The 22,518-nt window shown below is 34.4% G+C and overlaps 1 protein-coding gene and 1 long non-coding RNA gene across 4 annotated transcripts in view; one reads left to right on the top strand and one right to left on the bottom strand.

Annotated features, from left to right (window-relative positions):
- Positions 1 to 22,518, bottom strand: part of LOC145678863 (homeotic protein ultrabithorax-like) — a 755,760-nt gene that overhangs the window by 681,172 nt on the left and 52,070 nt on the right. The window lies entirely within an intron of this gene.
- Positions 1 to 22,518, top strand: part of LOC145678870 (uncharacterized) — a 197,924-nt gene that overhangs the window by 153,659 nt on the left and 21,747 nt on the right. The window lies entirely within an intron of this gene.

A 22,518-nucleotide genomic window follows, 5' to 3' on the forward strand; every position in this document is an offset into this window, starting at 1 on the left:
GTCACACATTACTTAATTCATGATTTGACTAAACATCATGGGATCTTTTGATCAATATTACGGTGTCTTTGGTAAATTTTGGAAATACTTGTTAAATTCTTACAGGATTTTTCGCTAAATCGTATGGGATCTTTAATAATTTTTGTAAATCTTTTGACTAAGTTCCTATAGAATGTTTTGGTAAATCTTATGTGTCGTCTAGTAAATGTTGAAAGTCGTTGCTAAGTTCTTATGAGATATTTTGGAAATTTAGTTTATTCTTATATGATCTTTTTTTCTAAATCTTATGGGTTCCTATAGTAAAGTTTGTAAATCTCTGGTAATTTCTCGTGACTTCTTATGAGATTTTATCGAGTCTCAGGTAAATTTTGGGAATCTTTGTTAAATTCTTGTCATCTTTTGGTAAATCTTATGGAACTTTTGGTAATTTTTTGAAATACTTTGCTAAATTCTTTCATTTTTTTTTTTTGCGGTAAATTGTACGGGGTCTTTGGTAATTTTTGTAAATATTTTGACAAAGTTTTTATGAGATCTTTTGGTAAATCTCATTATACAGCCTTTGTAAATTCTTATGAGGTCTTTAGTAAATTTTTGTGTGAGCTTTCGGTAAATATTGTCAGATTTTTGGTAAATTTTAAAAAAATCTCTCGTGAATTCTTATGGGATTTTATTGGATGTTAAGGAAATTGTAAGAATTTTTAGTAAATTCTTTTGGCAAATCTTATTTTTAATAAATTTAAAAATGTTTTTGATGAATTCTTATTGTCTTTGGTATTTTTTTTTTTTATATCTTCTGGTAAATCTTATGAAATCTTTGATAAATTTTCAAAAAAAAAAAATGGAAAATTTCTCCAAGCTTTGATAAAAGCAATGTAAAATATTGAGTTAATTATATTATAACCTGATCTTTTTATCTTAAAATTTCGATGAAAATATTCTTTTGTTTTATTATTATGAAAACAAAGTTGTAGTTTCACGATATCACGAAAACCAAGTATTTTAACTCAATACTCAACATTTGAAATTAGTAATGTTTGTTTATATATATGCAATGAGTATGTTTGTTCCTATTGAAACATTTAACAGAAAATATTTGTTTTAACTATTTCAAAGAAAATAGTTTATCTGCAATTTACTCCTTTCCTTTATTGCAATCAGAATTGCATGTCAAATGATCGAACAGGCAAAATTCAGTTCGATCTACCAAAATCGTCTATAAAAATTTACCAAAGATTCTATAACATATACCATTAGATCCATATGAATTTGCCAAACATCTTACAGAATTTAGGCAAAGTTTTCTAAAGTTAATCAACGATCCCGTAAGACTTATCGTAAAATCAATAAAAATTTACCAGATAGGCCTATATCAAGATTGGTGTCTAGAAGAATATAGCGAAGAATTTCGGAAACTTACCAAATACTAAACTCTCCGAAAAAATTAGCAATTGATAATTGCGATGTTTATCTTTGTAATGCTTAATATCGTTTCAAAATACGATATGCAAATTTACACACGCTTTATCTTAACAGTTGTTTTAATGAAATGAATAACCAAATGAGTTTTCTAGCAACTCAACACTGTTGATAGGTCCGCAACGAGTTTTGAATTTCAAGTTTTTTTTTTTTTTTTTTTTTTTTTTAACCAAAGCCGTTTATTATTGCTTTGCATACTTTCGGTTCTTTTACTTTTTTTTTTCATTGTTCTTGGAGCTGTTAGAAGAAGAGAATATAAGGGGCAAAATTAAGTTGAAACACGTGATCACCAACAATCCAGCCTAACCCAAGGTCATTATGTCTTCATGAATGGTTGGATGAACAAGAGGAAAAACGCCCATCGTGTAACCTCTATAGAAGGAGCCTTCGGAATGTCTTCTTTTGCGAATACCATTTTCAGCCGCTTCGAAAGGTGATGATATATAGATTGTCACTTTTTTGGGGGGACTTAAATTGAGAGAACCTGTGTTCGGTGGAAATACCTGGGGTAAACACTGATTGCTGTATACTCTATGTAAGTCTTTGTTAAGTGTATTTATGACATGTTAAAAAGTGCCTACTATTTTATTGAGGGTGAATACAGAACACTATTTAGTTCATCTGACCTGTTCCTTACCAGTAATTTGGTCAGAATTTTATTGTTTAAAAAATATAAATAAAACTTGTTATGCGCATCGATTAACCATAAAATTAGACTAACTTCTTTTTTACATTTGACACATAAGAACTGGAATTAAAATGCAGTTCTTCCAACCTTTTTTGATTAACGACGCACTTCATTCAACATAACTCACTTAGGTTAGAATACGGTATTGCTACTGCAGTTGGAAACGGGATGGTCCGGTTGCAAACTTTCCTAACCCCACGCAAGATATGAAATTTTCCCATATCTCTGATCATGCTTAAGAGACCTAATCACTGTGAAATTAAAATACCGCTAATCTTACAGTAATTATGTGATACCTTCAAATAGATAAAAGATAATCGAAAACAAGAGCGCTCTAGACAATATTATTTTTCATGAAATAACCTTATAATGAGTAATCTAGTAGCTTTACGTTTGCAGCCATTTAGAAATGCGAAAATAAATGCCGATTTTCTAAATGGCTGGAAATCGAAAGCAGATAAGTGAGTCGTGATAACGGTATCTCATGTAAAATAATATTGTCTAGCGAGCTCTTGTTCCACTTTTCGATTATCTTTTCTCTATTTGAAGATATCACATAATAACTGTAAAATTACCGGTATCTTAATTTTGCCGTGATGGGTAATCTTAATCTTTGCAAAGTACCTTTTCATGACACAAGTAGGAAAAGACTCCATCCCCTTTCGGGAGAAATCCGAAATCACCACTGGTTGCAGATATTGACTGATATAGTCTATCTCTAAATTGATTCTTTGCTTTTCGTTAAAGGTTTCGTGGTTTTAAAAAAACCAAGAGAGAGAGAGAGAGAGAGAGAGCAAGTGTCATTTAAACTATAGGCTTATGGCCTTCTCGATGGTATAAAATCATTTTTTAAATTCTAAAATTTCGAGAAACATCCCATGAGACTGTGCGACACACCACCCAGTGGAGCTTACTATTATGTGTTGCATTTAGTAATTGAATTGACAACATAAAATATACTAAATTATGGTTTTAAAAAAATGTAATTATTCAATATCTACACTATGTTCCACGCTACTGGTTTTATTTATTTATGGAAAACAACCCAGTAAACAAACCATTTAAATGCTAACATTAAAAAAATATGGCCAATAATATTGCCATTTCAGTGACCAAATTAATCCAGAAAATTATATTTTTCTACGTTCCATAACGTAATACATTTTTGGAACTTTTTGTGTTTCTAGGACCTCGTCCCCTACACCCACCCACCCCATTAGTAAAGAAGACATGAAGAGTCTGAATAGTTGGAAACCGCAGACTTTCTTTTCTAAAAGCCATCTTTCCCCTTTTGGTTTGAAGGTTAAGATGTTCTTACCATCTCCACCAGGGGGAAGCACTTATCAGTCCATGAAGTCGTTCATCCATAAGCATAACCGGAACGACTCAACAACGAGGGTGATGTTGCTGTAGGGAGTCTACAATCAAAGGGGATAAAGGGAAAAAACATTCATTCACAGGACACAAGCAGGAATCACCTACTGACCCACTGCTCCATTTTCTCATCATCCCATTATTCACCTTCCCTGTATCTTTCAGTATTACGTCAAATGGGGTACACTAATGACATAGCAGTGTCGTAATAGAAACGATATGGCACTACAATCCATAATGGATTATGGACGGCTAGATTATACGTTCAACTTAAGAGTCTTCATCCCGGCGAAATTAAAATACCGTTAATTTTACAGTAATTATGTGATATCTTCAAATAGATAAAAGGTAATCGAAATGTGGAACAAGAGCGCCCTAGACAATATTATTTTACATGAGATACCGTTATCACGATTCACTTATCTGCTTTCGATTTCGAGCCATTTTCAAAATCGGCATTTATTTTCGCGTTTCTAAACAGCTGAAAACGGAAAGCCACTAGGTGACTTGTGATAACGATACCTCACGCAAAATAATATTGTCTAGGGCGCTCTTGTTCCACATTTCAATTATCTTTTTATCTAATTGAAGATATCACATAATTACTGTAAAATTAGCGGTATTTTAATTTCGCCGGGATGAAGACTCTTAACAATGTATGGTCAGAGCATCGACTCCCAATGTTAATTATGGACTTTAGTTCGAAGTTCTCTCGTCAGCATTTCCCAAATGGTGCTCCGCGGCAATAAGGTACAGAAGTAGTAATTGAATCTAAGCAGAAAAAAGCATTTGGTTATGATCAGGGCCGGCTCTACAATATGTGCAACACGTGCATTTGCACGGAGCAGCAAGTTTCAAGGGACGACAAAATTTATTTTTTAATATATTATATATTTAATTAACTATATTATTTAAAATAAATATTTCTTGTTGGAAACAGACTTCATGATGATGGTAGTTAAATTTACCTTGCTGACCTATTTGAATAGTACATTCATAAATCATGTTTATGTAGCATTAGTTTAAGATCACATGGACAGTGCTAAAGCAAATGGTCAAACAAATCCCAGCATGGATTGCTTGATTGTTGTCAAATACAAGAACTCAATTTTCGAACACCTGTTCCATTTAATTAGTTACCAGAGTTTTGATATGAAAACTAGTCTTGTCTTTGTCAAAATCAAATGCTTATCATTGAAAGTTAAAACAAGTTTTTTTAAAAAAAAAAAATCAACAGATGTAGAAGGAAAATCAAGAAATAAAGATAAAAGAGCTAGTTGCACTGGAATTGTAAACTGCTATATTGAGATTGAACCTCGATACTGAATTCTATAAAAAGATTACCATTTTTCCTCTGCAAGTGTGTTTGCTTTATCTTTCACTAACATAATAGATTATTATTTAAAGAAAGAAACAGATACAAGAGATTTTATTTGTATTCTTTAGGCTTTTCTGAGTGTAAGTAACTACATTTTCTCTCACCTTCGTTCTTGGTTATGAATAGGGTACTTAAAATCGTAGCCTTTAAAATCTATTCTTTCTGAAGAAAGATGGGTGGTAATTGATAGCATTGCACGGGGCGACGAATTACCTAAAACCAGCCCTGGTTAGACCCAATGTTTTCTTCTGAAATTTGATATTTGGAAAGAATTATAAAGGCACACAAAACAACACCTTTCTTGAACCCTGGGGTATACACATGTCCCAAAACAATGCACTGACATTTTCTCGTAAAATAACAAAAACAAGACGTCAACACTACATTAAGGTTTCGACTGTAAAATTACAATGAATTGCGGATGAAAGTGTTTGCCATCATTTCTTTGGCAGTGATTCATTGTAAATTCACAGTGTAAGGTTAATTATTATATGATTACGTTATATGTGAACCCACTGTAAAACGTGTAATCACCTTTACAAAGTAGGTGCAAAATGGTGTGAATGCAAGTACTCTGGTACTAAGACATAAGGTTTTATGTAGATAGCAGCGAAGAAGAAGAAGGGAAAGGAAAGAGAGAGTAAGGTGGCTCAGAAACAGAAAGGGAAGACAAAGACAACTACAAAGGTGTTCTACAGGGAATCCTTTGGCTCCCATTTAGTGCTGTAACCCAACCTGTCGCGTTAATTCTTAAATTATGATAAAGAGACGTTTGAAATTTCCAACCCAGCTGAGCATTTCTCTGTTTTCGTACCGTCAGCCATATATTTCGTCTACAATTAGTTAAGATTCGTCCCATGGGAGACACTCACACACCAACTGTGTCAACGAGGAAACTCCAGAGAAAACAAGAAAAGAGAGAGCAGCGCCTAAGAAAGGAATAAAACGAAAATTCCTTCCTCGTATTGGAATAAGACATGAAGAAGGTAAGAAAAAGTTTTCGAAAAAAAAGAAGAAACGAAAAGAAAAGGATTAGCAAAGAAGACAGAGAATAATTTGGAAACGAAGAGAGATGCCAACCGCCCCTTTTAGAGTGGTGAATCGCAAAAGAGATGAAGAGAAACTGTAAAGAAAAGGGGGGAAGATTAGTGATTTTTCTTTGTTAGCGCGCTGTCGTTAGTCAATTTTCTTCCTCTCTTCAATTGGTTAACAATGATCTATGTAGAGTGTTTTATATGGTTCAGGCGGAAGGTCGAAGACACCAAAAGGAAATCAATTTCTGTTTCTTCCTCTGAAAGAAAGAGGATTCGCCCAAAAGTAACCTCTTTAGATGGAAGCGTTGACTTTCTACAACGTTGCACCAAAAGTATATTTACTTCTTCGAGGACCCTCTTTCAAAGCCTTCTAACTTTTTTTGGTATCAGTAGTCAGTAGTTACCTCTGGCATAGATAATCCTTGACTCAATTCTCGAATATAATTTTAGTTGACTCAGTAGCTGTCAGCTAGTATCCGTTTGGTCACACTTGACTTCAGGATTATTATTATTATTATTATTATTATTATTATTATTATTATTATTATTATTATTATTATTATTATTATTATTATTATTATTATTATTATTGGACCGCGGTGGCTCCGTGGGTTTGTTGATGTTAACTATTCGCTTATAGCAATACAATCGGCTCCACTCCAACAAAGTTTATTTTGTTATATTGTACACAGAGGCGGCCCTAGGGAATTTGCTGCCCTGTACAATAGTATTTTGCCGCCCCATTTCTTCAGAAAGAAAACTACGATTTTAAGTATGATACACCATCATGAACAGCGAAGGGGAGGGAAAGCGCATTCACACTCAGAAAGACCTAAACACTACAAATACAATCTCGTTGTGTCTATTTTTCCCCTTTAAATAATAATATATTATGCTACTGAAAGGTAAAGCAAACATACCAGCAGAGAGAAGATGCTAATCCTTTTTATAGAATTCAATATCGAGCTTCAATCTCAATCTATTAGTTTCCAATTCCAGTCCAACTAGCTCTTTTATCTTTATTTCTTGATTTTGCTTCTACATGTGTTAAAAAAATTAAAAATAAAACTTGTTCCCACCTTCAATGATAAGGAACTTGTTTGTGACAAAGACAAGACTAGTTTTTATATCAAAACTATGATAACTAACTAAATGGTACAAGTGTTCGCTACTGTTCGAGAATTGAGTTCTTGTATTCGACAACAATCAAGCAATTCATGCTGGGACTTGTTTGACCATTTGCTTTAGCACTGTCCATATGACCTTAAACTAATGCAACCTAAACATAATTTATGAATGTAGTATTCCAATAGAAGGCCAGCTAAGTTCATGATCTAAGAAAATATATGATCTACAAACTGCCCTAAAACATGTAAAAATTACCTAAAAATTGTGTAAAATGACGATTAAATTTGTTATGTTAGAAGAATACTACAAACATAACATATGATGGGCATCGTGTCCGCGATACTAGAAAAAATGTCGCAGTTTCTTCAGTTAAAATATGTAGGATTTTAAATGAAAATAATCAAATAAAATATAAATTTAGACAATTTAATGAATATGACAAATATAGCAATTATTCAGCATAAAACACACTAATTTTCTGCATTAGTTTATTATGTAGCATGCTGTATTTCCGCATCTTACCGTCGTTGCAAAGATACAGTGCCGCCACGAAAATTGTGTAATTATTGTTCAGATTAAAAAAAAAAAAAAAGTATGAAGAATTGCAAAGGGAAAACCAGGACACATTGGGAGTTCGGGATGATTTTCTAGGGACTTTTTTTCATTTATAAGGATGTGACTTCCTTCAATAGCTGCCACCATTATAAAGGCAGACAAATACTTCACTGAAGTAACTTACTGAAATCAAATGTTTGATTAAAAAAAAAATACAATAAAATTCTTAACTGAAATAATTTTCTATGTGAAAATGTTCATTTTTAGACTTTCCATGAAATTGAGTATTATATCATCATTTTAACCTTGAAGAATACAAAAAAAAAGTTAATAATATGTTAATTTGTGCTTCTACAGGAATTTTATTTAGATTAATTGGACGCAATACAACTTTATAATTACATGTTTTTGTAAAGGAGAAGATTATGTAACTCAAAACAGATCGAAATCATGACTTAGTATCGTAAGAATACTGAGAAGAAATTATGTGGGTTTCTGTTAGACTATGCAGGGATGTTTTAAAAAAACAAAATCTAAAGCACCGACAGAAAAGAATGTTGTTTGTTAGTTAGTTGCGAGACGTCACGAGTGTTAATATGACGTCAATATTAATTAGATTATCACTTCATAAAATCACACTTCTTTATCTGGTTGCATATCTCTTTTAAACTTTTCTCGTATAAAATATTATTTCCGCAATCGCACTGTCAGACACCACGCACTTCAAGGATAAAAGTTACGCATTGTTGCAGTCTCCTTTCCTCTCATAAATGTGTAACAAAAAGGTTTCTTAGTCATACAATTTTAACAGAACTTCGAGACACTAGTTTTTTTTTTTTTTTTAAATTCAAATATTAGATCGTCATTGGTACCCATATGGGGGAAGGGAGCAAGAGAAGGCAATCGTACGCATCCCCTTCAACACATTTTACTTAGATAAAGAATAAAGGTGAAGCAGATGAATAAAACAAACTATGCTTAGGGACAACGTTTATGGCGAAAGCGGCTCTCAGAAGAGTTCCCTTTTAAAATGTTGTTAGCAAATGAGAGGATTGCCTTGTTACCAGATAACGAGACGAATGTCACTGCTCATGTTGTAACAGGTCTGCTTTGTCACATCCCTTGATCACATGGCAACGTCGCGTTACAGGCTTCATTTCATTGGTCTACTCAACACGCTATCGATCGTGTCCCGCACTATATCTACTTACTTCCTTATTCCTATCCACAAGTAAAATCTGCGTTATTTTGAACTTCTCTATTCTAGGATATGAGAAGCAACACGAAAAATCTGAAACCTATTACATTGTACAGCTGAGACCGCTGTGGCTCAGTGGTGGAGTGCTTGCCTCTGGTGCGTGAGGTCCTTGGTTCGATCACCCCAGAAGTAAGTTTGTGGTAAACATCGTGTTCGTAGGTTTTCTCGGACTCCAGTACTCGGAGGTACTCCCGTTTCCACCTACGTCATCATTCCGCCAATTTTTCCATCATCATTATGCACTTGCATTTATCATCGTCTCCCTTAACCTAAAGGGCATAATCGTGGGACGTTAAACTGAAAGATTTTATTTTTACATTCTACACCTTTTTTATTCGTATTTCATGAATAAGTAATTCCATATTCAATGTGTATTTATGTACTGAGTTAAAGTCTGTAAAATGGTTACTTCTGAGCTCAGGTATTATTATGATTTATCATAGTAGGTGATTATATATATAGGCTATAGGGGGCCAAGGGGGGCTATAGGGGCTATGACCCAAATATGGTTCAGCCCCTCCCTTGATCATATCCTGGATCCGCCCCTGTATATATATATATATATATATATATATATATATATATATATATATATATATATAGTTAGCACATAAACAAAACCAACCTTTTTCCTCGAAGATCAAGATCTATCGGTGATATAATCTAAGGGAAGAATAGGGCAGTGTTCTTGGTGCTTAATGAAAGCAATGGCAAATGACTAACAATTTGGAACAATATTTGACTCATTAGTAATCTGCGCACAGCATCTAATGCCAAATTTGGCAGTTTTACTGCTGATAAGGAAAGTTGGTTTAGTTTGTATACTACTATATACCTCCGGAGAAAATATCTATAAAAATCTTCCTTCCTGTTGAAATCAATCATATCGCTTTGAAGATCATATGTTCCTTTAGTGATAGGTGAAGGAAGCTTTCAGTAGGTCATGTGTTTACAATAACGATCTATTGAATAATGCCATGCGTTCAGTGCAAAAGGGAATCAAGTCCATTTCTAGTCATTTCGAATATATTATTTCTCTGACGCTCTTTTCAGTGCTTAAGAACCTGTCTTACTAAAAATAATACAAAATTTGCCATTTTTCTTTTGCTCGTTTATTCATAAGTGAAAGGAGATAATGAAATGCAATTTACTACAATCATAGATAATGTTATTTTACAACAGAAAATATGAACCTGAAGAATTTTCAGTATTGCCGTCCATAGAAATTACAGTGTTGCCAGAATAACATTTCCCTCAGAATCTAAGTTAAGGCAGCGACTAGAGGAACGATCTCAACTGCATTTAGTTACGTATGATGTTGTTTTGGTTTCCTGTGAACTACTTTTTACATAACATTATTATTTAGTTTTAATAACTGTATGTTAAGACTATTTTGTTTATTACACACTAAATGCAAGTATTATTTAAAAAATAGTTCACAGGATTCCAAGACAATATAATACACAATCAAATCCAGTTGAGTTCGTTCCTCTAGTTGCTGCCTTAACTTACATTTTAGGGGTGTTCTTATTCGGGCAACACTGTAATTTCTATGGATGGCAACACTGAAAATTCTTCAGGTCCATATTTTCTGTTATAGAATAAGATTATCTATGATTGTGGTAAATTGCATTTCATTATCTCCTTTCACTTATGAATAAACAAGCAATAGCAAAAAAGGGCAAAATTTGTATTATTTTTAGTATTGCAGGCTCTTAATAGAGATGCAAATACTGTAAATAACTCGTGCGATTAAGAAATGTGTAAACTTTTCTATATATTTAAGCGTTTGATCTATTTTCCTCATAGTTTTGTTAATTGGACGAGCTTTCTTATTGCTTTGTATGCCCCATATGTATGCTGACCGTCACAGAACCGATGTCATGCGCCTCAAAGACAGATAAGGTTGAACTACAACGTCTCGGCTGCGTCAACAAACTTAGGAAGTTCTTAATCATTCGTAAAAAAGTAAGCAGGAAATTCTTAACACAAACGGTAGTAGAATGATGTAACCATTATTTTAACATTAAAAAATTGATTTTAAAGTGAAGGAATTAAGGAATACGGTAAGTCCTTGAAAATTTCTTTTTTTTATTCTACACAAGGAATTATACATAAGCAAATCTTCCATGTGTATCATTGCAGTATCGTTTCACCGGCTTTTCAACAAAGCCATTCAGATGTTAATCTTTCGCTTTGTATATATATATATATATATATATATATATATATATATATATATATATAGTATAAAAAGAGGTTTCCAGAAATAGTATGTTATCATACAGCCACCCATTTTTGTGTGGAATGAAAATGCGAGGAGTCGTGATACAGCGCACCACATAAGTAGCCATTTTACATATTTTAACTCAATACATAAACACACTTGAATATTTAACTATGACATCAACAATTGCGATCTAACGTAAAATAAGTGCAATAAAATGTATAGGTGGTACATACAGCACTACCACTTGGCGCGACAGCCCTTTGGAGCCCTAAATTGCTCCAACGACATTTGTTAGCAACCGGCTGAACTATGTCTAGCCTAGCGACGAACACGTGAGTCAGTGTACTGCGTCGTCCTGTCTCTAACAGGCGGATCAGGAGGTTTCTAGACCTAGTTGCCGTCACATCTTCTATTCAGTTGACTCCTCATTTTGCTTCATGACGCTCGATGGACGCCGAAAATTGGGAAGCACCAGCCGGAAATCGAACCCAGGACCACACAGAGTAAATAAAACGCTCTATCTACTGGACTACGAAGATCCCTAGGTAAGTCACACAAATATGAAATAATATGTGTAAAGATAGTAAAATAAACTCTAGTAAAGACAGTAAAAAATAGTCCCTAGACCTAGAAATTTGAGTTTCATCCGGGAGATGTTAATGCTGGAGGATGTGCGCTGCCATCTAACGGAACAGCGCGTAACTTCTAGCATTCTAGAATTATACAATAGTATAAAACATAATATAGATGCCACCGGCCATGTTATCTATACATCCAGCTCTCTTGAAGGTGAGGTATTAAGGTGGGGCACGGCATATATTAACGAAATGGTTAACTTACATGATAGGCTGTGCACTCGCCAAAATGACCATACCTGCATTCAGTTAGTGAGGCTAGTAAATCAACATGGAATATTAATACTGTAAACCACTGGATTCGAATCCGGGGCTTCAGGAATACAAACTGAGAACGCTCTTCTACCAGTATATATATATATATATATATATATATATATATATATATATATATATATATATATATATATATATATATATCTTGGTAGTTTTTTGGTCTTCTGTCGATTAACATGCCACTGAGGGAACAAAAAGTGCACTGAGAGTGGAACTCGCGTTTTTCTCGTTCAGTCGCGACATCTATTATTTAGATTTTAATCTTAGAATTGGGTTCCAAGCGCCGTTGGGGTGTAGAAACGAATGCGACCCTCGTATTTCTTTGATCGAACACTCATCAGTTAGGTATGTAACCGGATTCGTTAAGGAAATTAATTGCCCCCTCCCGGAAGCAGGTGCTACTCTACCTTTTTATACGAACAGGACAGAAGAGAGAGAGAGAAAAAAAGAGAGAGAGAGAATAGCAAAAAAGAGAGGGACTGAGGGAAAGAGAGAGGAAAGCGTCCTTCGACCTTGCGCGAGGTGTCATTTCTTTGTTTACCTTGGAGGACGTTTTTTTACGACGAAGAATCGTCAAAATAAAGGAAGAGCACAAAATAACAACGGTCAATTGTTGCCATTTATTCTGACAATGCTTGTATAAAGTGAAAGTTTTTATATTATGTAATAATGCCTACAGTGGTTGTGCTTCTACAATCAGAAAATTATATATATACACACAATGTAGTTTAAAGACCTACCTGAATGCAAGGTAGGTTGATTCTTTTGGCCTCAATAAAGTGGTTTTTCTACCTAAGAAGCAGACAGCGAGGACAATGCGAACCATTGCCCTTGACTCAAAGACAAACATCGCTGTACTACAATAGTTGATAGCTCTATTCCTACCACTTCAGGGAGCAAAGTAATTGTCAACGTGCAATACTAAAATATACATAAAACTGAACTCTTGGTGCAAGAACGCTTAGGGGCCAGGGCCTACTAGTCGGCTTATGACCCTCGTTCCTTTGGGGTGATGTGTGGTCAGCACAACGTCTTCTCAAGCGTTTAATGCTGGGTATTTAGACCTCGCTTCGATACTTCTTTTCTAATAGCTCAGCAATTGTCCTCAATGTCAACACTATCTGGTAAGTATGAACAGTTACCCATCTTTCCTCCGACCAGACGCGGTACTGCTTGACTCCACTGACCTCACGGGAAGTGGTATCCCTGTCCGGCTAAGGCATTGGCTACTACTCACACATGGTGTAATAGTGTACTAGCGTCTTTTGTGAATGGCGTCTTTGGGGACAAAATTATTGGTATTTACATAAAACATCGTGAGGGAACACATATTGCAGAGACATTCGAAGATACGTCCATTCCGGCACGTCCATACTTCGTCCCATTCTTGCCTTTGTGCGTCCTGTGGACATTCAATGGAGATCAAAGGGCCCGTTTATGTCCCGGAAAAGGGACTTACTCTGGCACATTATTAGGGTCGGACTTCCTGTGGGACATTTCTAGGCTCTGACTTCCTGTGGTGTATTTCTAGGCTCTGACTTCCTGTGGTGTATTTCTAGGCTCTGGCCTCCTGTGGGACATTTCTAGGCTCTGACCTCCTGTGGAACATTTCTAGACTCCGACTTCCCGTGGGATATTTCTAGGCTTTTTCCAAGATAATCACAGAATAAATTTTGGACATTGAAAAGGACTTCCCGTTGAAATCCAAGTAATATTCTCATTATCCTTAAGGCTTTTACTGTAATCTTGAATGTCCTGGATAAGTATGAAACCTGTAGTATGTCCAAAAGAGGTTCCGTGGAAATAGTATACTATACAGGAATAGGGAGTATTATGAACCAATGGGAGCACATGTATTGACCATACATTACACAACTATAAGCGATCTATCCGACCATTACTATTAATGATATCAGTGATCGAATAAGGCTTATAGATATGGTGATGTTAGCTTTGGTTTCCTGTATCGAAATAATAATTAAGATTTAAACAATGTCTTATAAGAAAAGTCAAAAAATTTTCTTCCAATTCTTAATATCACGGGGGTAGAAAGAAGTAATTCTTAGGCTGATAATACACCTGAATTTGTATTAAAGCAGAATTGAACTATATTTAGAGTATAATTATTTCTTAAACGAATCCATGATTAATTACTTTTTAAATCAATTTTAACGTCGTAGCTTTTTTCCCCCTATTGGCACAAACTTCATAATTTTAAGTGAAGTTACAACAAAGGATTATACTGACAATTAATCTGTCATATATTATTGTATAATATTATTGTAAAATTACAAATACAAGATATTTGATATTAAAGTAAACAAAGGTTGATCATGATTATAATTTCCACTGAACCTTAATGTACTAACAATTTCTATTATTGACCGTATTCTTCATATTTTATAACTAATGTAATTTAATAACTTTAGGAACATTGTAGCATAATATTTGCCAACGGTATTTTGAGTTTTAGTAAAAATTCCCATAATGGATCACATTACACATACATTGCTAAAAACATATTTATTTTGTACTGATAATTCACTTAACTAGTAAATAATTCAAGTTCAGAGAGAAGAATATTCACCTCTGTGTACATATTTTTTGATCAGGAAGTATGATACAAATTTGTAGCTCGATCCAAGTGATAACTATGTTCATATAGGCCTATTGCTTTGTGGACATATGATAGAATTTAGAAGTACGTCATGGATCTTGTGGGAATAAAAACCTTGTTGAATAGTCAAATTTTGTAGATTGGATGAATTTTAATCATACGAGTATTTTTTTAATTTGTCTCTTGTGAAACTGTACTTCTTTAATTATTGTTATCTCTCAGGCAAACTATCTTCCTTCTACACAAAATATCATGTTAATTGACTTTTGTGGTAATATGTCTGGTGTATGGAACGAATTAAATGAAATCTCCATTATTTTATATGGAGATTAATTGGGTTTCCATTCTTTTACATGGAAATTAATGGGATCTCCATTTTATATGGGAATTAATCCAATTTCCATTATTTTACATAGGTATTAATTAGATATACATTATTTTGCATGGGAATTAATGAAATCTCATTATTTTATATGGAAATTAATGGAATCTCCATTATTTTATGTGAAGATAATTGGGTTCCATTATTTTACGCGGGAGTTACTGAGATGTCCGTTATTTTATATGGGAATTAATGGATCTCCATTATTTTACATGGGAATTAATGGGATCTCCATTATTTCATAAAGGAATTAGTTTGTCTATTATTTTATACAGGAATTAACTGTGTTTCCGTTATTTTATATGGGGATTAATGGGATCTACATTATTTTGTTTTGGAAATTCAGTCCGGGATACATTTTTTTATGAGTAACTTTCCAAAAACGAACTAGTTAAAATTGAAAATAGATTCTTTTTAGATATAGGACATCAAATAAGAAATTTCTGAAGTCAAATTCATGATTGGAATGATCCATTCTTTCTGTTTTTTTCTTACCTTCTTAAGCTTTTAGGAATTTTTAATTATGCAAAGTGGATTGCATCCGTACTGCTAACAGAAGTTTAGTGGCAGCATAGTTTATATGCTGACATTGAACTTAGAAGACTACATGAATCAAAAATAATCCTCAAACCAAGAACAGACACCAACTGATGCTCTTGTCGTTGGCGGTACAGCTAAACGGAATATTACTTTGATATATCTTTCAGAATTACACTTACGTCACAGTATTTCTGTTACGTTACAATATTTTTCATTTAATAAGTGTAGAATACAATTCATATTATTCCTAGACCCAGAAACCAGGTTCGTTTATGAGACTAAGGACCATTGGTGACCACATGAATAAAGCAATTTGGCAACATGGTTATACCTTTGAGAACGAGCTCTTCATTATTGCCCCACGTCTGCTCCACCTTCAACCCCCTCCCCCTCATGGTCTCTCGCTTTTCCTTCTGGGTCTGTTACCTCCCTCCTCCTCCTCCTCGGCTGTTGTTCATGAAATGGCAGTCGCAGCCACTTCTTCGCTTTTTTCTTCTATTTCGTGGTTGTAGTGGTGTTGTTATCTGTATCTTGGCTTATTAACAAGTGACGTATTATAACGCGAATGATTTACTCGAAATATATTCTCCATAAAACTACCATCATATAACCTACTCTCCCCTTAGAAAAAAAAAGGTGAGATACTGAATAAGATTAACGTCAAGTATGCGTTCATGTGTGTGTGTGTGTGTGTGTGTGTGTGTCTGCGAGGATACAGTTATACAGTTGACGTTGGAATCCAGGAAACCCCACAGGTAAGACTTTTTTTTTTCAATTTTTTAAGTTAACGTCTCTGTTTTCTTGAAGCACTTTGTATTTAATACATACGCTTCACTTCAAAGTTACATTTTTTTTTGTTTATTTCTTGAAATAATTTTAAAAATAAATACTATTGTCAATGTCACTAAAGTTTTCTTTTTCGAAATATTTACATGGTCAATTGTCTCTCATTTTATTGCGGGGGGGGGAGTATGGTGGCTCAGTGGTAAAGCGCTTACCTCTGGTGCTCGAGGATTCTGGTTCGATCCCTAAGTAACTTTACGGTGGAGATCATCGTGTCCGTGGATTTTCTCGGGGTACTCCAAATTCCTCCCACTTCCTCATTCCACCAATTTTTCCGTCATCATTCACTTGTCTTAAGAGTCTTCATCCCGGCGAAATTAAAATACCGCGTATTTTACAGTAACTATGTGATATCTTCAAATAGATAGAAGATAACCGAAATGTGAAACAAGAGCGCCCTAGACAATATTATTTTACATGAGAAACCGTTACCACGACTCACTTATTTGCTTTCGATTTCCAGTCATTTTGAAAATCGGCATTTATTTTCGCGTTTCTAAACAGCTGAAAACGGAAAGCCACTAGATGACTTGTGATAACGGTACCTCACACAAAATAATATTGTCTAGGGCGCTCTTGTTCCATATTTCAATTATCTTTTATCTATTTGAAGATATCACATAATTACTGTAAAATTAGCGGTATTTTAATTTCGCCGGGATGAAAACTCTTAATCATCGTCTCCCTTAGCCTAAAAGGCAGAATCGTGAGACGTTAAAATGAAATATTTCATTTCATTTTGTTCCCCATTTTTCATCAACAGTGACGCCAAATATCTCACCGGACTTCTAGACCTCTTTACTGATGTACACTGTAAAAAATAAAACAGCATTTAAATACTTTTAGTACAAATGTTGAGGGGGAAATTGATGAATTAGTGTAATTAGTGTTTCTAAAGTCGCGAGTCCAAAAGCGTTAATTCTCAAAAAGAAACCGTATCTAGTATGACATTTTAAAAATTTCTTCTCGGTAAACGGTTCGAAAACAAAGTAATGGATACATTTTGCAAATACATCTGGGACGTAACTTGGACAACGCAGTATCTAAAAGGGGTGAATATATGTAATCTGAAGATGTTCAAAGAGTGTGTAAAAGTAGTAGTATGTAAAGTGTCTTACTGTGTGTAAAAGTAGTTTCTGTATTTTTTTGCAGTGTAGTGGCTAGCGAGTGCACTTTTGGTGCACTGTTCTGATCTCGATTTCAAGCATAGGGCAATTCGCCTCGTGTTTAAATAGAGGTAGTGGCTCGGATAGCCTCGATGTTGAAAAGGAGTATTAAACTTAATCAAAAAATCAAATAATTAATCAAAGGAATATTGAATTAGATTGATTAAAGGAGTATTAATGAAATAGTTCACCATCCAACTGAGAATTGATGTAACTGGATTCATTCTTTGCGGAATAGCAGAGAAAACACGGAATCTTTACGGGCTAACACATTGTATGCGTTGTTCTCTTGACTGAAACTGAGTGCATAGGAATCTATAGCAGCGGGAATTGCTTGCGCATTCTCGGCTCAGATCTTCATCAACCACTTTATTTCTTTCATCTAGCACCATGTGACATCTCTCTATTTGCAAGATTACATAGAAGGACGCGAGTCTGATAAAAATTTCGGATATTCCGTGAGCGCCGTGAGAAAAATGCATCTATTTTTGTTTATTTTCCTTAACGTAGCTACAATTTTCTCAATAATCCATTCAAATTCAAATACCTTACCCAAGGACAAATTGAATGAATAATCAGAAGATGATTTGCCATTGAAATTCGAGAAACAATGTTGAAACTTTATGAAAAGATAAATTCAATAATTTATCAGAGGATAATCAGTCATTCCAGTTTCAGAGATTCATGTTGAAAGTTTACCAAAAGATAAATTAAATCTTCTATCAGAGGATAATTCATCGTTCAATGGATGTTGAAACGTTACCTAAATTGAATCAATCAATAATAAGACGATATCACTGTTTTTACTACCTTATTGTGTTTCATTCACAGTTGGTAACAGTATTTTATACTTCAGCAACGTGATTCCAATATCTCTCTCAACAAAGAACGAATCAAAATAGCATTTGAAAAATAAGTACTATAATTTTTCAGTGATTACTGAATGGACAAAATAATTTGTGCAGTTTGTATTTCCTTTCCTTGAATTTGAATGAAGAATTATCCTCTGATTGCTGATAAAAAGGACATTTTATTTTGAAAAAAGTTTTAGCATCCATTTCTTCAGTTAGACTGAATTAATAATTTTTATTTATTTTATTTTATTTTATTAATTTAATTTTATTTATTTTTTTAAGCGTTGGAAAAGCGTGTGACATGTTGGGTTCTATGACTTATATTCATTGGTTACCAATGAAATGTCGGTTCGAAAGGTAATGAAAGTAGCCAACCTCAAACTCTACATAGCATTCGTAAGTAGGGGATGTTGTAAAAGTACGTTTTTTTTTTTTTAATTTGTAGAATCCACTACAAGAAAACAAAACTGATAATTGAATAGAAAAATTATACAAGGTTAAAAAAACGCAAACCACCCTTTTATGAAAAAACTTCCATCCCCCCAATTTTTTTTTCATCTTCTATTGTTCATGGCCTATAATTTCGTAATCCCATTTTTTTTTTTCAAGAAACACCTGACAAAATACGTTGTGGTATTAATTATATTAGTTTATAAGCAAGCTCTGGAAAATAATTTTGTTCTATTACATTGTTCTATTTTTATTTATTTTGTAGAAAAAAGAAAAAGTTAATCCCGAAACTGACTCTTTTTGAAAAATAAATGGAAACAAATTCCTATTTAAGTTACATTAGATATTTTATTATTGATATATATACAGAAAGCAAAATGACCCGAAAGATAAGTTTTAGAAAGATGTTCTGTACCAATTGCGTGCCACAAAAGAGTACGTTTGCCATTGGCTTTAGTGAGAAAGGAAATAACAGTGCGAGTATATGGTTATCTGAACATGCATTCTTCTCATCAAATAAAACATTTATGACTGTTAAAATTCTAACTTGGCGAATTTTGTTTAGCTACGTTTTCTTAATCATGCTAAGCAATGGAAGTTATTCCTTTCAAAATTAAAACATTTCCCTGTATGAGACCACTCGTCAGCTTCCACAAAGGATTATGGGTCCAGTAAAGTGGAGAACATTCAACAGGGAAAAGCGTGCTCAGAGCATCTGATTGCAACAGCATTTATATGAAGCGTCCTGTGCGTACAATAAGGGCAAGCTTAAGGAAAGTTACATGCAATTTGAACACTCGGAAATTACAGTATATTTGAGGTGTTCGACTAGTAATACCAAACTGCGCAGTGGCAGTCAGTTCCTCTGTCTATATTTATAGGTTATGGAAGTCATTCCTCTTTCATCTAGAACATATAATTTCAAAGTAAATGGACGATTATTTTGACTGATCAGGAAACAAGCCTTTGTTGTTCACCTTTACTATTCGGAAAACCTCATATACAACATATTTTGGGTTTCTAGATCACGTATTATGACCTGTATATACTCTGATAAAGACAATAACAAAATCACTCGAAACACATTTATGAATGAATATATATTAGAAGTTGAAGCTGTCGGATACACGTATTGTAGTGGTTAAAGCGTTGGAATGACGTTCGCGTAGTCCAGGGTTCGATTTCCGGACAGTACTTCCCAAGTTTTTGCCTTCCACCCATCGTCGTAAGGCAAATTGGGGTGTCACGTAAATAAAAGATGTGACGGTCACTAGATATAGAAAGCTACTGATACTCCTGTGAGAGACAAGACGACGTGTTCATCGCTAGGCTAAACTTAGTTTAGCCGGTCGCTAACAGATGGCGTTGAAGCGACTCATGCCTATGAGGCCTGTCATGCCAGTGGTTAGTTATAGTCTTTAGTTGAAGCGGTCGGTATTGTATACCTGTCGTTCCCCAGGTATGTGAAGTTTTATGGTTACTAATATTTATTGGAGGTTTAGTCAAAAAAAACATTTAACTTAAAAAAGAAATATTTTTCCCCTTTTAAACTATAAAAGAAGGCTAACCTGAGTACATATTTCCATGTACAGGATATGAAACATGGGGAGCCAGCATTAAAGTTACCGTTAGTAGTGAATATGTTAAAATGTGATTGTCTCCATTAACAAACTTGGCCGAGATAATTGCAATAAGAAAAGTTAATTATCCTTGTATAATAGGCAACCAACATTACTTTGCTATTGTGCAGGTTGCATAGAAACTAGGGAATGTTATGGATTTAAAACAGGATATAGATAGCCACTTTCAAACATGAAGATCTTAACGGATTGACTCCATTAGCGAACTTGGTCGAGATCATTACAGTAAGAAAAGCTAATTATCCTTGTATTATAGGCAACACATATTTCTTTGACACTATACAGGTTGCATAAAAACTAGGATAATGTAGGATTTTAAAATGGGATATGGATAGCGACCGTTAACCGAGAAGATGTTAACGCATTGACTCCATTAACGATTAACTCGGCCGAAACAATCGCTCTAGCTTTATACTGCAAAAAAAGATATATAAAAAATATAAAATAAAAAATCGCTTTCGTTCAAGAGATATCATGTGCAGTAACAGACAGACGGAAAAACGAAGATACTAATATTATACAATCTTAGAACACTTACTAGGGTGATCCTGCCAACTCAACGAAAACAGTGCCGAAAAAAACAAGGTAACGAAGGAGATATAGTCTCAAATTGAATCTTCTGGCAACCCTGGAGCAGCCCACCGTTAAAGATTTGGTCAAAGAGGGGGTGAATTGTAATGGCTATTACGACGCAAGATGATGCATGTGAGCGGGTAGCCAATAGCAGGTCATTTCTCTTCGTGTGTCGCTTTTTTATATATATACGTATATTCTCCCTTTCTTTAACTATCCTTTCTCTTCCAGACTGTCTCTTGTTTCTTTTTTTATCTCCCAAGAATTACTTTTCCAGCATCATCATCACTCAATCTTCCACTTGTTAACAGCAGATAATATCTTTAGCTCGTACTCTCAGGGATGTAGCCGCAAAATCACTGTTGAGAGGAAGGGGGAGGGGTTTATATAAACGGAGGCCTGGCGGAAAATTTTGGTGTCTACTCAAGCAAGACAAGACATGTCCACGAACTATCATGAAGTTCAGACTTTTTTCTTTTAAAAAAATGTAGTTGCAAAAATACAGGGAAAAAGTGGAAATGCTAACTAAGCTGGCTGTTCTTACAGATGGTCATTTTGTCTTTTGCAAACCTTTTCTTCATTAAATAACATTAGGTCAACGTACGAGACAAGCATTTACTATCTTTGTTTTTCTTTATTTAAAAAATCCTGTTCCAGAGTTTAATAACTTTTTTTTCCGAAATTTGTCAAATTATATATAATTTGATAAAAAGCCTTGTTTGTTGCAGATTTATTTTGATCTATCTTCTTCCCTGTTCGTACTTTCTCTACGTTTGAGGTCTATATCTTTCAGATGATGTGCTTTCAACCCGTCTTGGGTGTTCTGCTGCAATTCTTTCGCGGAGGGCTGCTTGATTAACGCCCTTTGCCAACAGCAAGACTCTATGAGACAAGACCTATTTCAAAGAATGGATTGGTACAAAGAAAAAAAAATGAGATAAAAGAACTGATTACAAGTTGTGACCAGCATCAAATACCAAAATTCCAGCCGGACTGGCCTACCTAATCAAGCAGTGCCTATCTGGCCAGTAGACTTAGATGGGTGACCACTGGACAGTGATGGATCTAGAGGGTACAAAGCAGCTGGAACCCATAATATGATAGGTATATAATTAGTTTACTATAAACTTTCAAAAATATATAAATAAAATAACTGAGAGAACTCAAAGAACTGAGAGGGCTTAGGTCCCCTGTCCCCGAGTTAGATTCGCCACTGCCACTGGGAAATATAAATTGTTGGCCCAATGTTTTGAGAACAGTGGGGGAGCTACCTGAAAGAACGATTTCACGAATATCAAATTTATCGGATCGTTCGCAAAAATTCCTCGAAGCTTTGAGACAGCGTCATTAATACCAGCTGAAATGTTTATCAAAAATATTTGAAACACCCATTTGCTCCCAGTGGCGGCTCTAGAAGGTAA

Source organism: Thermobia domestica, chromosome 2 (assembly GCF_964235325.1).
Source record: "Thermobia domestica chromosome 2, izTheDome1.hap1.1, whole genome shotgun sequence".
NCBI lineage: Eukaryota > Metazoa > Arthropoda > Insecta > Zygentoma > Lepismatidae > Thermobia > Thermobia domestica.